Below are 15000 nucleotides of genomic sequence, written 5' to 3'. Positions count from 1 at the left end.
GCGCACCAAGGAGGGCTCCGAAGTGTGCTCCAAGGTGCGCACGATTCGGAGCTCGGTTTGCCCGGGGTGCGCACACCTTGGCTGGGTTGCGCACCCTTTGTGCGCTCCAAGGTGCGCACGAAGTCGGAGCTCGGTTTGCCCCGGGTGCGCACCTTCGCCAGGGTGCGCACCTTGATGCGCACGCCTTGGCTGGGCTGCGCACCTTGGTGGGCGCCATGGTGCGCACCTTTCGTGCGCTCCAAGGTGCGCACGAAGTCGGAGCTCGGTTTGCCCCGGGTGCGCACCTTGGTGGGCGCCATGGTGCACTCCGAGGTGCCCAAGATTGGTGCGCACCAAGGAGCGCTCCGAAGTGCGCTCCAAGGTGCGCAGGTGCGCGCGAAGTCGAAAGTTGGGTTAATTGTCCGGTTTGCCTCGGGTGCGCACCTTGCGTGCACCTTCGCCAGGGTGGGCGCCTTGGTGCGCACACCTTGGCTGGGCTGCGCACCCGGGCGCGCACACCTTGGCACCCGCGTTTCCTTCATTTTAAATTTTTTTTTTTTACAATCTCTCAAGTGGGAAATTCTATAATCTCAACTTTTTTTGCCTTTTCAGGAAACTTTTGAATGGAGCGCATCATTGGTGCGCTCCGAAGTGTGCTCCAAGGTGCGCACCTCTGGTGTGCTCCAAAGCTCTCTCCAGCTGCGTGCACCTGCCCCGGCCGCGCACCCGGCCCCGCCCAGCTTCGCTCACCTGTCCCGGGCGTCTGGTGCGGAACCTTAGAGTAAGAAACATCACCGTGCACCTTGGCCAACGTGCGCGACTCGACCGAGCGCGCACTGGCCGAGGTGCACACCGATTTCACCTGGGTGCGCGCGCAGCACCTCGGGCGCACCGGGGTGCGCGCACAACGCCCGGGTTGCACCGTGGCCTGTGTGCTCGGGGCGCCTCGGGTGCGCGCTCGGTGTCGCCCCCGCGCGCGCGGTAGTGCGGGCAGCGCACCCCGGCCCGGCCCGGCCCCGACGAGAACGCAAACGGGCAAAAGGTTTATTCAAATAGCATTGCGACGCCCGGCGAAAAACTAAAAAAGGGTGCAACACCGGGACTTCCCGGGAGGTCACCCATCCCAGTACTACTCCGGCCCAAGCGCGCTTAACTGCGGAGTTCTGATGGGATCCGGTGCACTAACGCTGGTATGATCGCACCCGTTATGAGCTTGTCGCAGTGTGTACTTAGCAAACCGCGACCCACGTGCGAATCCACCCCGGCCACCCACCCCCGTCGAGGTGCACACCCTCCCTCGCGAAGTGCGCCCCGTTCGCCAAGTGTGAGCCCTGCCCGGGTGCGCGCACCTTGCTAGGGCGTCGGGTGTGCACCCGGCCCGGCCTACGTGCGTGCACCTGGACGGGGCGTCGTGTGCGTGCAGTGTCCCGTCTGCAACGCGGTGCCCACACACCACCTCGGGCGCAACGACCTGCGCTCACATGTGGGCCGAGTGCACCTTGGTGCATGTTCGGGGCGCCTCGGGTGCACGCTCGATCTTGCCCCGGTGCACCAAGGCGCTCGGTTTGCCCCGGGTGCGCACTTGGTGCAAGGTGGGCACCCAAAATAGGGATCAAGCACCAAAACACAAGTTTCGGGATGCAAAATGGGACCCAAGGACCACAAATGCGTTCCAAGACCCATGATGGGTCCACGAGAACAAAAATGTGTTCCGAGACTTAATAAACAAATATTGGGTTTTAGGAGAAGAAACATGCTCTGATGCCCAAAACGAGAATCGACCCCGAAAAGGCCACAGGCCAAAAGTGGGATGCGAGACAAAAAAAAATGGGACCCGAGGACCAAAATTGGGTTCCCAGGTCGAAGACAGGGCAACCGGACAAGAAACGACCTCTAAGGCTCGAAATGAGTCCCGACGACTAAAACTTGACAAGAAGCACCCATCAGGCACCCAACTCGACACCCATGGGATGCCGACCCACCCGGGCTTCCACCTAGCACACCTTGGCACCCACCCACCCTCGCACCCAACCTCGCACCCAACTTAGCACCTTTGAACCCACATTGGCACTCACCCTGACCCTGGCACCTTGGAACCCACATTGGCACTCACCTTGACCCTGGCACCCACCTTTGCACTCACCTTGGGACCCACCCTGGCTCCCACCTCGGCACCCACCCAGACACCCACCTTGGTTCCTTGGCACCCACCTTGGATCCTTGGCACCCACCCCGACACCCACCTTGGCACGCAACTTGGCTACTTGCCACCCACCTTGGCTCCTTGACGCCCACCCCGACAACCACCCCGTGACCTACCCTGGCTAGGGTTGGTGCACACCCACCCTGGTGCCCACCTTGGCACCCACCCCATGACCCACCTTGGCACGCACCTTAGTACCCACCCTGTTACCCACCCTAGGACCCACCCCGTGACCCACCTTGGCCAGGGTGGGTGCACCCACCCTGGTGCCCACCTTGGCACCCACCCATCCTAGCACCCAGCCTGTGACCGGGCTTGGAACCCAACCTTGCACCCGTCTTGGCCAGTGTGGGTGCGCACCCATCCTGGCACCCACGTTGTGACACACCCTTTAACCCACGCACCCTAGCAGCCACGTTGGCACCCACCTTGGAACACAACCTAGCAACTTGGCACCCACCCCGTGACCCACCTTGGCATCCACCATAGCAGTCGCCCACTTGGCACCCACCTTGGAACCCAAGTTGGCACCCACCTCGGCACCCACCTTGACACTTGTGGACCCACCTTGCCACTCACCCTAGCATCGACCCATCCTAGCACCCACCCTGGCACCTTTGCACCCTAGCACTCACCCATCCTAGCACCTAACCTGTGACCCACCTTGACACTCACCCTCGCACCCACCTTGGAACCCAACCTAGCACCCACCCACCCTGACACCAACCCTAGCACCTACCCACCCTTGCACCCACCCTGTGACCCATCTTGGCACCCACCCATCCTACCACTCAACCTATCACCCACCTTCTCACCCACCTTGGCATCCACCTTAGCACCCACCCACACTGGCACCTTGGCACCCACCTCGGGCAAGGTGGGTGCACACCCACCCTGACACCCAATTTAGAACCAACCGAGCATGTTACCCACCTTGGCACCCACATTGCAGCCCACCCTAGTACCCACCCTATGACCCACATTGGCATCCACACCCTAGCACCCAGGCACCTCGACACCCGCCTTGACACGCACCCTAGCACTAAACCTGTGACCCACCTTGGAACTCACCCTAGAACCCACCCACCCTGTGAACCACCTTGGCATCCACCTTAGCACCCACCCACCTTGGCACCCACTCTAGCACTCACCCATCCTAACACCCAACTTGTTACCCACCTTGGCACCCGCCCTCGCGTCCACCTTGAAACCCACCCTAGCACCCACCCACGCAGGAGCCCACCTTGGCACCCAACCTAACACCCACGCATCCTGGCACCCAACTTGTGACCCACCTTGGAACCCACCCTAGTACCCACCTTTGAACCCACTATATCACCAACCCACCTTGGCACCCACCCTATGACCCTCTTTGGAATCCACCCTAGCACGCACCCACCCTGGCACCCACCATGGAGCGCACCCTAGCACCCACCCACCTCGGCACGCACCTCAACACCCACCTTGGTGTGCGCACTGCGCCAACCTCTCAAAGACCCTATGTGGTGCGCTCCAAAGTGTACACCTTTGGTGCGCTCCAAGGTGCGCACCTTTGGTGCACACCGAGGTGCACACCAAAGTGTGCACCGAGGTGAGCACCAAAGTGCACTCCAAGGTGCACACCAAGGCGTGCACCTTTGGTGCGGTCAATGCAAACGAATTCGGAAGTTGGGGTCGATGTCCTAATCGCTGCTGCAGACTACACGTATGAGAATCGGACAAATAGCTTTATATAGGGGAGGTGTTGCGTTTGATGGGTCGACTCCCCTGGTTGTGTGCACTGCACCAACTTCAAAGACCCTGTCTTGTTTAAGAAGTCAAAAGTTGGGGTGGATGTCCTAATCATTGCTGCAGTCTACGCATGTATGAGAATCAGACAAATAGCTTATATAGGGGAGGTGTTGCATTCGGTGGGTTGACTCCCCTGGTTGTGCGCACTGCGCCAACCTCAAAGACCCCGCATAGCAGAAGAAGTCGGAAGTCGGATTTTGGTGAGCACCAAGGCGTGCACCTTTGGTGCGGTCAACGCAGACGAATTCAGAAGTTGGGGTGGATGTCCTAATCGTTGTTGCAGGCTACACATGTATGAGAATCAGACAAATAGCTTATATAGGGGAGGTGTTGGGTTTGATGGGTCAACTCCCTTGGTTGTGCGCATTACGCCAACCTCAAAGACCTTGTTTTCGTTAAGAAGTCAAAAGTTGGGGTCAATGTCCTAATGGCTCCTGTAGGCTACACATGTATGAGAATCGGACAAATAGCTTATATAGGGGAGGTGTTGGGTTTGATGGGTCGACTCCCCTGGTTGTGCGCATTACGTCAACCTCAAAGACCTTGTTTTCGTTAAGAAGTCAAAAGTTGGGGTCGATGTCCTAATTGCTCCTGTAGACTACACATGTATGAGAATCAGACAAATAGCTTATATAGGGGAGGTGTTGGGTTTGATGGGTTGACTCCCCTAGTTGTTCGCATTACACCAACCTCAAAGACCTTGTTTTCGTTTAGAAGCCGAAAGTTGGGGTCGATGTCCTAATTGCTCCTGCAGGCTACGCATGTATGAGAATCAGACAAATAGCTTATATAGGGGAGGTGTTGGGTTTGATGGGTCGACTCCCCTGGTTGTGCGCATTGCGCCAACCTCAAAGACCCTGCATTGCGGATGAAGTCGAAAGTCAGAGTTTGGTGTGCTACAAGGTGTGGTCGAAGGTGCTCACCTAGGTGTGCACCTTTGGAGCGCAGGAAAAGTGCCCTCCAAAAGTGCGCACCTTTGGAGTGCACAAAAGTGCCCTCCAAAAGTGCGCACCTTTGGAGCGCACAAAAGTGCCCTCCAAAAAGTGCCCTCCAAAAGTGCGCACCTTTGGAGCGCACAAAAGTGCCCTCCAAAAAGTGCCCTCCAAAAGTGCGCACCTTTGGAGTGCAGAAAAGTGCCCTCCAAAAAGTGCCCTCCAAAAGTGTGCACCTTTGGAGTGCACAAAAGTGCCCTCCAAAAGTGCGCACCTTTGGAGCGCAGAAAAGTGCCCTCCAAAAAGTGCCCTCCAAAAGTGCGCACCTTTGGAGCGCAGAAAAGTGCCCTCCAAAAAGTGCCCTCCAAAAGTGCGCACCTTTGGAGCGCAGAAAAGTGCCCTCCAAAAAGTGCCCTCCAAAAGTGCGCACCTTTGGAGCGCAGAAAAGTGCCCTCCAAAAAGTGCCCTCCAAAAGTGCGCACCTTTGGAGCGCACAAAAGTGCCCTCCAAAAAGTGCCCTCCAAAAGTGCGCACCTTTGGAGCGCACAAAAGTGCCCTCCAAAAGTGCGCACCTTTGGAGCGCACAAAAGTGCCCTCCAAAAGTGCGCACTTTTGGTGCGCACCAAGGCGCTGGTTCGGTCGTTGCAGGCGAGTTCGGAAGTTGGGGTCGATGTCCTGAGCGGAGGTGCAAACTACACAGGTGTCGGAATCGGACAAATAGCTTATATAGGGGAGGTGTATGCTTCGATGGGTCGACTCCCCAGGTTGAGCGCACCGCGCCAACCTCAAAGACCCTACGGTATGGATGAAGTCGGAAGTTGGGTCCGATGACCGATTCGATTAGTAGGTATGCTCATGAGGTCGGAATTTGGGTCCGATGACCTGCCATGTGCAGGAAGGCGAATGTTGGCACTGTGCGTTGCAAGGTGCACACCAAGGTGCTGGTGCGGTCTTTTTAGTCGAGTTCGGAAGTTGGGGTCGATGTCCTGATCGGAGGTGCAAGCTACACAGGTGTGGGAATCGGACAAATAGCTTATATAGGGGAGGTGTATGCTTCGTTGGGTCGACTCCCCGGGTTGAGCGCACCGCGCCAACCTCAAAGACCCTACGGTATGGATGAAGTCGGAAGTTGGGTCCGATGACCGATTCGATATGTAGGCATACTCGCGAGGTCGGAATTTGGGTCCGATGACCTGCCATGTGCAGGAAGGCGAATGTTGGCACTGTGCGTTGCAAGGTGCGCACCAAGGCGCTGGTTCGGTCGTTGCAGGCGAGTTCGGAAGTTGGGGTCGATGTCCTGATCGGAGGTGCAAACTACACAGGTGTGGGAATCGGACAAATAGCTTATATAGGGGAGGTGTATGCTTCGTTGGGTCGACTCCCCGGGTTGAGCGCACCGCGCCAACCTCAAAGACCCTACGGTATGGATGAAGTCGGAAGTTGTGTCCGATGACCGATTCGATATGTAGGCATACTCGCGAGGTCGGAATTTGGGTCCGATGACCTGCCATGTGCAGGAAGGCGAATGTTGGGACTGTGCGTCGCAAGGTGCGCACCAAGGCGCTGGTGCCGTCGTTGCAGTCGAGTTCGGAAGTTGGGGTCGATGTCCTGGTCAGAGGTGCAAACTACACAGGTGTGGGAATCGGACAAATAGCTTATATAGGGGAGGTGTATGCTTCGATGGGTCGACTCCCCGGGTTGAGCGCACCGCGCCAACCTCAAAGACCCTACAGTATGGATGAAGTCGGAAGTTGGGTCCGATGACCGATTCGATACGTAGGCATATTGGCGAGGTCTGAATTTGTGTCCGATGACCTGCCATGCGCAGGAAGGCGGAATTTGGGTCCGATGACCGAGTTGATGGCGTGCCATGCGCAGAAAGGCGGAATTTGGGTCCGATGACCGAGTTGATGTTGATGGCCCGCCATGCACAGGAAGGCGGAATTTGGGTCCGATGACCGATTTGAAGGCGTGCCATGCGCAGAAAGGCGGAGTTTGGGTCCGATGACCGAGTTGATATTGATGGCCCGCCATGCGCAGGAAGGCGGAATTTGGGTCCGATGACCTGACATACGCATGGAGTCCGACTCGGGGGCCGATGTTCGATTCGATGACTTGCATTGTGGGTAAAGTCGGAAGTTGTGGTCTTTGACCCGATTCGATGACCAGACTTCGGCTGCTTGAGAATCGGACAAATAACTTATATAGGGGAGGTAGTGTTCTCGAGCATCCTCCCCCCGTGCCCGTTTATGTCGATTGATGCTGGTGCTCGACTGGTTGGAGCGCTCGGATGCAAAAATCTTGCACCAGGATTTATCGATTGTGATGGACACGGCAAGTCTCCTGATTGCTATGCAGGAGCTCATCGTGAATCTCTATGCGGCCTTGGTATGGACTCGACCTGCGGAATGGTTCGGCAATGGTAGTCGCTCCAACACGTCCTTGCAATGGCCACAGAGGTGATTCGACTAGAGCTCCAGTCTAGCTTTTGGGTTGCTTGGCGGACTGGTATAGCCGCGATCGAGTTCCGGCCATGAACGTTTTAGATAGCTCTTGGGCTTTCTGGGACGGAAGTCGGAAGTTTGGGCTGTTGTCCGATTTGATGACCATTCTTCGGATGTGTGAGAATCGGACAAATAACTTATATAGGGGACTGTGTTGTCTCACGCAGCCCCCTCCGTGCCCCTCTATCTCGACCGATGTTGGTGCTTGAAAGGGTTGGGATCGCTCGGATTTATAAACGTGCACCACCATTTGTCGAGTGTGAGGGACGCGGCAGGTCTCCTAAATGCTATACGGGCGCTCTCTGAGAATCTCTATCCGGCCTCGACACAGACTAGTCTTGCTGAATGGTTTGGCACTGGTAGTCGATCCAACACGTCGTTGTTGTGGCCGCCTAGGCGATTCGATTCGAGCCCCCGTCTAGCTTTTGGGTTGCTTGGCGGATTTTGCCCTATCCGCAAGTGAGCTCGGTCCCTAAACGTTCGAGAAACCCGATTGCTATGCGCCGACTCTCTTTCTTGCGAGCCTCCATCTAGCTTTTGGGTCTCTACGGAACGGAAGTCGGAATCTGGGACCGTTGTTTGATTCGACGAGGCAGACTACGGTTGTGCGAGAATCGGACAAATAACTTATATAGGGGAGGTGTTGACTGGAGCATTCTCCCCCGTGCCCCTCTAACTCGACCAATGCTGGCGCTCGAACGGTGGTAGCGCTCGGATTTTCGTTGAGCGCCAGCATTGGTCGATTTAGAGGGGCATGCGAGATTCCCGAATGCTATGCGAGGGCTCTAACGGAAATGTCTATTGGTTTCGGTATGGATGCAATTGCGAGTGGTTCGGCAAAGGTAGTCGTTCCGATGCGTCCATGTCGTGGCCAAATCGATAATTCGATTTGAGCCCTCGTATAGCATTTGGGTCTCTCGATGTGATTCCGCATTCCAGTCCCTTTGGGCACTGCTTGAGCCGCATCCCAGGGGGTTCCCTTCCCAATAATCTGCCTCGCAACCCGATTGCTATGCGGTGAGGCTCCTCGGCCGCCTCGGAACTATCTGTGTATCAGACGCATCGCGGGATAAGGGGTTGGCAACGGTAGTCGCCCCAAGCGCGTCCGATGCTTGGACCATTCCGAGGCGGCCCTGAAGCCTCTTCCGTCTAGCCGTTGGGTCCTTCTCGCCGCATCCCTTGCCTCGCACCCCGATTGCTATGCGGTGAGGCTCCTCGGCCGCCTTGGAACTATCTGTGTATCAGACGCATCGCGGGATAAGGGGTTGTCACTGGTAGTCGCCCCAAGCGCGTCCGATGCTTGGACCATTCCGAGGCGGCCCTGAAGCCTCTTCCGTCTAGCCGTTGGGTCCTTCTCGCCGCATCCCTCGACTCGCACCCCGATTGCTATGCGGTGAGGCTCCTCGGCCGCCTTGGAACTATCTGTGTATCGGACGCGTCGCGGGATAAGGGGTTGTCACTGGTAGTCGCCCCAAGCGCGTCCGATGCTTGGACCATTCCGAGGCGGCCCTGAAGCCTCTTCCGTCTAGCCGTTGGGTCCTTCTCGCCGCATCCCTCGCCTCGCACCCCGATTGCTATGCGGTGAGGCTCCTCGGCCGCCTTGGAACTATCTGTGTATCGGACGCGTCGCGGGATAAGGGGTTGTCACTGGTAGTCGCCCCAAGCGCGTGCGATGCATGGACCATTCCCAGGCGGCCCTGAAGCCTCTTCCGTCTAGCCGTTGGGTCCTTCTCGCCGCATCCCTCGCCTCGCACCCCGATTGCTATGCGGTGAGGCTCCTCGGCCGCCTTGGAACTATCTGTGTATCGGACGCGTCGCGGGATAAGGGGTTGTCACTGGTAGTCGCCCCAAGCGCGTCCGATGCTTGGACCATTCCGAGGCGGCCCTGAAGCCTCTTCCGTCTAGCCGTTGGGTCCTTCTCGCCGCATCCCTCGCCTCGCACCCCGATTGCTATGCGGTGAGGCTCCTCGGCCGCCTTGGAACTATCTGTGTATCGGACGCGTCGCGGGATAAGGGGTTGTCACTGGTAGTCGCCCCAAGCGCGTCCGATGCTTGGACCATTCCGAGGCGGCCCTGAAGCCTCTTCCGTCTAGCCGTTGGGTCCTTCTCGCCGCATCCCTCGCCTCGCACCCCGATTGCTATGCGGTGAGGCTCCTCGGCCGCCTTGGAACTATCTGTGTATCGGACGCGTCGCGGGATAAGGGGTTGTCACTGGTAGTCGCCCCAAGCGCGTCCGATGCTTGGACCATTCCGAGGCGGCCCTGAAGCCTCTTCCGTCTAGCCGTTGGGTCCTTCTCGCCGCATCCCTCGCCTCGCACCCCGATTGCTATGCGGTGAGGCTCCTCGGCCGCCTTGGAACTATCTGTGTATCGGACGCATCGCGGGATAAGGGGTTGTCACTGGTAGTCGCCCCAAGCGCGTCCGATGCTTGGACCATTCCGAGGCGGCCCTGAAGCCTCTTCCGTCTAGCCGTTGGGTCCTTCTCGCCGCATCCCTCGCCTCGCACCCCGATGCTATGCGGTGAGGCTCCTCGGCCGCCTTGGAACTATCTGTGTATCGGACGCGTCGCGGGATAAGGGGTTGTCACTGGTAGTCGCCCCAAGCGCGTCCGATGCTTGGACCATTCCGAGGCGGCCCTGAAGCCTCTTCCGTCTAGCCGTTGGGTCCTTCTCGCCGCATCCCTCGCCTCGCACCCCGATTGCTATGCGGTGAGGCTCCTCGGCCGCCTTGGAACTATCTGTGTATCGGACGCGTCGCGGGATAAGGGGTTGTCACTGGTAGTCGCCCCAAGCGCGTCCGATGCTTGGACCATTCCGAGGCGGACCTGAAGCCTCTTCCGTCTAGCCGTTGGGTCCTTCTCGCCGCATCCCTCGCCTCGCACCCCGATTGCTATGCGGTGAGGCTCCTCGGCCGCCTTGGAACTATCTGTGTATCGGACGCGTCGCGGGATAAGGGGTTGTCACTGGTAGTCGCCCCAAGCGCGTCCGATGCTTGGACCATTCCGAGGCGGCCCTGAAGCCTCTTCCGTCTAGCCGTTGGGTCCTTCTTGCCGCATCCCTCGCCTCGCACCCCGATTGCTATGCGGTGAGGCTCCTCGGCCGCCTTGGAACTATCTGTGTATCGGACGCGTCGCGGGATAAGGGGTTGTCACTGGTAGTCGCCCCAAGCGCGTCTGATGCTTGGACCATTCCGAGGCGGCCCTGAAGCCTCTTCCGTCTAGCCGTTGGGTCCTTCTCGCCGCATCCCTCGCCTCGCACCCCGATTGCTATGCGGTGAGGCTCCTCGGCCGCCTTGGAACTATCTGTGTATCGGACGCATCGCGGGATAAGGGGTTGTCACTGGTAGTCGCCCCAAGCGCGTCCGATGCTTGGACCATTCCGAGGCGGCCCTGAAGCCTCTTCCGTCTAGCCGTTGGGTCCTTCTCGCCGCATCCCTCGCCTCGCACCCCGATTGCTATGCGGTGAGGCTCCTCGGCCGCCTTGGAACTATCTGTGTATCGGACGCGTCGCGGGATAAGGGGTTGTCACTGGTAGTCGCCCCAAGCGCGTCCGATGCTTGGACCATTCCGAGGCGGACCTGAAGCCTCTTCCGTCTAGCCGTTGGGTCCTTCTCGCCGCATCCCTCGCCTCGCACCCCGATTGCTATGCGGTGAGGCTCCTCGGCCGCCTTGGAACTATCTGTGTATCGGACGCGTCGCGGGATAAGGGGTTGTCACTGGTAGTCGCCCCAAGCGCGTCCGATGCTTGGACCATTCCGAGGCGGCCCTGAAGCCTCTTCCGTCTAGCCGTTGGGTCCTTCTCGCCGCATCCCTCGCCTCGCACCCCGATTGCTATGCGGTGAGGCTCCTCGGCCGCCTTGGAACTATCTGTGTATCGGACGCGTCGCGGGATAAGGGGTTGTCACTGGTAGTCGCCCCAAGCGCGTCCGATGCTTGGACCATTCCGAGGCGGACCTGAAGCCTCTTCCCTCTAGCCGTTGGGGCTTTCTCGCCGCATCCCTCGCCTCGCACCCCGATTGCTATTCGGTGAGGCTCCTCGGCCGCCTTGGAACTATCTGTGTATCGGACGCATCGCGGGATAAGGGGTTGGCAGTGGTAGTCGCCCCAAGCGCGTCCGATGCTTGGACCATTCCGAGGCGGCCCTGCAGCCTCTTCCGTCTAGCCGTTGGGGCCATCTCGCTGCATCCCCCACCTCGCACCACGATTGCTATGCGGTGAGGCTCCTTGGCCGCCTCGGAACTATCTGTGTATCGGACGCATCGCGGGATAAGGGGTTGTCACTGGTAGTCGCCCCAAGCGCGTCCGATGCTTGGACTATTCCGAGGCGGCCCTGCAGCCTCTTCCGTCTAGCCGTTGGGGCCATCTCGCCGCATCCCCCAGCTCCTCGGCCGCCTCGGAACTATCTGTGTATCGGACGCATCGCGGGATAAGGGGTTGGCAGTGGTAGTCGCCCCAAGCGCGTTCGATGCTTGGACTATTCCGAGGCGGCCCCGCAGCCTCTTCCGTCTACCCTTTGGGGCCATCTCGCCGCATCCTTCGCCTCGCACCCCGATTGCTATGCGGTGAGGCTCCTCGGCCGCCTGGGAACTATCTTCGTATCGGATGCATCGCGGGATAAGGGGTTGTCACTGGTAGTCGCCCCAAGCGCGTCCGATGCTTGGACTATTCCGAGGCGGCCCTGTGGCCTCTTCCGTCTAGCCGTTGGGGCCATCTCGCCGCATCCCTCACCTCGCACCCCCATTGCTATGCGGTGAGGCTCCTCGGCCGCCTTGGAACTGTCTTCGTATCGGAAGCATCGCGGGATAAGGGGTTGTCACTGGTAGTCGCCCCAAGCGCGTCCGATGCTTGGACTATTCCGAGGCGGCCCTGCAGCCTCTTCCGTCTAGCCGTTGGGGCCATCTCGCCGCATCCCCCACCTCGCACCCGGATTGCTATGCGGTGAGGCTCCTCGGCCGCCTTGGAACTATCTTCGTATCGGACGCATCGCGGGATAAGGGGTTGTCACTGGTAGTCGCCCCAAGCGCGTCCGATGCTTGGACTATTCCGACGCGGCCCTGTGGCCTCTTCCGTCTAGCCGTTGGGGCCATCTCGCCGCATCCCCCACCTCGCACCCCGATTGCTATGCGGTGAGGCTCCTCGGCCGCCTTGGAACCATCTTCGTATCGGACGCATCGCGGGATGAGGGGTTGTCACTGGTAGTCGCCCCAAGCGCGTCCGATGCTTGGACCATTCCGAGGCGGCCCTGAAGCCTCTTCCGTCTAGCCGTTGGGGCCTTCCCGCCCCATCCCTCGCCTCGCACCCCCGATTGCTATGCGGTGAGGCTCCTCGGCCGCCTTGGAACCATCTGTGTATCGGACGCATCGCGGGATAAGGGGTTGGCACTGGTAGTCGCCCCAAGCGCGTCCGATGCTTGGAGCATTCCGAGGTGGCCCTGAAGCCTCTTCCGTCTAGCCGTTGGGGCCTTCCCGCCCCATCCCTCGCCTCGCACCCCGATTGATATGCGGTGAGGCTCCTCGGCCGCCTTGGAACTATCTGTGTATCGGACGCATCGCGGGATAAGGGGTTGGCACTGGTAGTCGTCCCAATCGCGTCCGATGCTTGGACCATTCCGAGGCGGCCCTGCAGCCTCTTCCGTTTAGCCGTCGGGGCCTTCCCGCCGCATCCCTCGCCTCGCATCCCGATTCCTATGCGGTGAGTCTTCTCGGCCGCCGCGGAACTATACCTGTTATTGCTACTGCATCCTTCGGCTGGTAACCTCCTCTGCCGCCTTGGAACGTTCTCTTTGTCGGACGCGTCGCGGGATAAGGGGTTGGCACTGGTAGTCGCCCCAAGCGCGCCCGATGCATAGACCGCTCCGAGTTGACCTTGCTTTCAGCCTCTCACATGCATAGACCTCTCTGAGTCGACCCTGCAGCCTCTCACGTTTAGCCTTTGGAATCTCGCCTCACAACATGATTGCTATCCTTGATGCATCCCTTGCCTCGAGCCCTGATTGCTTTCTTGGCTGCATCCCTCCTCTCCTCACAGCCCGGTTGTCATCACTGCTTCATCCGTCGCTTCATGCATTCTGGCTGCTGGGCCCTTCCCACCGCACACCTCGATTGCTATCTCTTCTGCATCACACACCCCGATTGCTATCTCTGCTACATCCCTCGGCTCTCACTTCTGCATCCTTCGCCTCCCACCTCGATTGCTATCAATGCTGCATCCGTAACCTCACACCCCGATTGCTATGCGGGGAGGCTCCTTGGCCGCCTTGGAAATTTCTGTGTGTCGGACGCACCGCGGGATAAGGGGTTGGCACTGGTAGTCGCCCCAAGTGCGCCCGATTCTTAGACCGCTTCGAGGTGACCTCGTAGCCTCTTTCGTCCAGGCTTCCTGCCTTCAACGCCCTTTTTACACCTCGATTGCTATGCGCGGGCTCGTTGGCGTCTATCACCTCTCTGCGAAGAGTGGCACGATGATTGTTGGGGTAAATCGTAGCAGTCCGATCTCTGGCCTTGGGCCATTGTGAGGGCTGATCGATTTCCTGTGCGCATCTCGTGTTCGCCCAGTAACAGACTCGACGACTTGTAATCGGTCTTGTTCCCGATTGTTCCTGGAGGTAGTCTTCGGAACTCTTGGATTTGACCTGTCACTCGAACTGTCCTCTTCCGAGGATGCTTGTGTGTGTGTGCTTGTGCCATTTCCTTGGCGGTATTAACGAGATATTAAAGAGCGGAGTGAGCGCCTCGCCCAGCTATGTTTGGGGCTCTCACTCCCTTACCCGGTGTGCGACCGCTTTGCACGTAGGTTGCGGAGCATCGCGACTCTTTCGATGTTTGGCGGTTGTCTTCCGGTGATGCGTTGGTCCCGAAGTGCACGTTACTAGCATTTCTGCCATTGTTCTCGATCTTTGGCACGTTCCTTCGTTGCAATTGGATATATATCTCCGTTTATACGCGCAGGCTTCTCCCGCCTATTCAGCGCTGTCCCACTCTCAGCACTCTCGTGGTCTCCTTGGCTTCTCTCTCCCGTGAGCGAGCTCTCTTCTCGAGTCTTTTCCATGTCCCATGGAGGTTGCCTTGCGAAATTCGGGCACACAAACGTGACCGGATAAGAGCGGAATTGCCTATGAGGAGAAGCTCACCTTAGGGAGCAGCAATGCCGAGTGTTTCGACAGAGGGTAGAGGGGGCGTTGTTTGGGCGGTTGCACAAAAGAGTGCTACGGTTGCACTGAAGGTTGCTTCTTCGTCTCCGACGAACTCTTCGAGGCAAAAAAGCTTGTATACGGGGTCGAGGTGGGACTGTTCGTGCGAGTTGCGCCACCAAAAGTGCGTAGGGGGCATATACCTGGGAAATGGATGTCTCTGAGTGGCCTTACTCGGTCGCGTGCACGGTGCATTCTCTAACGGCAGGACTGTCGCGAGCATGTGCGGTTCGGATGTTTTCGGGTAAAGGGTTCCGTACGGGATGTTCTTCCCAGGCTCCTGTGAACCGAGACTCTGCATCGTCGTGCTCCGGCTCCCGTGGGTGCTTCATGCCTCGTCGAGCTGTTTGTCGTGGACGATTAAGGCCGAGGCCTTCCTTCGAGAGGGGAATTGTTCAGGCTGG

General features: G+C 58.8%; 1 non-coding gene across 1 annotated transcript; it reads right to left on the bottom strand.

The window, feature by feature from the left end:
• Window positions 1–1064: 1064 nt before the first annotated feature.
• Window positions 1065–1183, bottom strand: LOC131869117 (5S ribosomal RNA). The gene has a single exon (XR_009367512.1). It is a non-coding gene; the product is annotated as a 5S ribosomal RNA (ribosomal RNA).
• Window positions 1184–15000: the final 13817 nt, after the last annotated feature.

Source organism: Cryptomeria japonica, unplaced genomic scaffold (assembly GCF_030272615.1).
Source record: "Cryptomeria japonica unplaced genomic scaffold, Sugi_1.0 HiC_scaffold_235, whole genome shotgun sequence".
NCBI lineage: Eukaryota > Viridiplantae > Streptophyta > Pinopsida > Cupressales > Cupressaceae > Cryptomeria > Cryptomeria japonica.
Note: the sequence above shows the minus strand (reverse complement) of the source record. Positions and strands in the feature narration are given on the sequence as shown.